The sequence below is a fragment of the Centruroides sculpturatus genome, unplaced genomic scaffold, assembly GCF_000671375.1.
Source record: "Centruroides sculpturatus isolate CEXI.00-Female unplaced genomic scaffold, Cexi_2.0 scaffold614, whole genome shotgun sequence".
NCBI lineage: Eukaryota > Metazoa > Arthropoda > Arachnida > Scorpiones > Buthidae > Centruroides > Centruroides sculpturatus.
Window position 1 is genome coordinate 300077 of NW_019385015.1, and position 1386 is coordinate 301462.

Below are 1386 nucleotides of genomic sequence, written 5' to 3' on the forward strand. Positions count from 1 at the left end.
AAAATGTTCAAAAATCTCTTCTAATATGACCTCGCCGCTACACGTTTCGTATATTATACCCTCACTACCATGCGACATAATGCGACATGGAAAACCGAAGATATTTTTTATTCAAGCATGTAGAGGTGGTAAGTATAAATTGTAATTGTTTAAAAAATATATATATTTTATATTTTGTTTTTAACAGTATAGATTTTGTACATTTTATATATATATATAAATTAAATTTTATTAAAATTAATATTAACTGCTGTATATTATCTGTAAAATTTTAAGTTTGAATAACATTTTTTAAGTTTCCCATAGAACAAAGCTTATTTTTATACTTTTGTGTACTTGATGATACACATTTCAATTAACTTTCTAGGAGTTATATAAATATATTTCTTCATCTTATAATTAATTAAAATAATATATTAATTTCACCTTACCTACTGCTAAGAATTGTAACGGACAATTTGTACGGTACATGTGCTTGGTCGAGTGGCCAGTAGCGCAAAGCTATTGTTTGTGGGATTATGTCTAAACGCCCCTAAGGCAGAAGACCACGGACACGGAAGTCGTTGCGAGAGTAATCCTGCGCTATAAGAGAGTAACCGCAGGGTCAGTCACTTTGTGGTTTGGTCACTTGTTGTGAGGATGTCGACGAGTGTGAGACGCAAAAAAAATGAACATATACCTCAGAATAAATTTGAATCTTGAGGTACGGACTCACCACTTTCAACTTGTGCCTGGCTAAGATTTCCGTTAGTCGTAACAAATTGGAGCCAGCAGTGAACACAGAGGTTCATCATATCTGAATAAAAAGAAAAGAACGAAAAAAAGAAACGACAGCAAGGTTCAACTTGAAGGGAAAAAAAAAATGGTAAGTTCTTTGTTCCTTTGTCTCATACATAAGGTCCAGCGATAATTGGGTTTTATGACCAGGGATTACTATATACAGTATAATCATAAAATAAGTTACATTTTGGGTAACTCAATATTAAATTGTGACAGGAATTATTGTATCTAACCAAAATGCCAAAAAAGCTAACCATGAAAGACAAAATTAATATTTTAAGGGATAGAATTGTCTGTAGGTTGGTTGGTTGGTTAGTTAATTTTTATTGGCACAAAAGCCATGCAGGCTATACTGCGCCACGACACATGGTATGATTGGGTGTATAAAATAAATAGAAAAACACATATATACAGAACAGTTTAACCATTAAAAAGCCAATGAAAATATATATATAAAATCTGAAATATAATTAATAAATAAATAAACAACAACAAAAGATAAATAAATAAACAACAAAAGATAAATAAATAAACAACAAAAAATATATACAATAATTTAAATACGCAACTCAAAGTAAATAAAACTGTACAATAAATAAATCATCA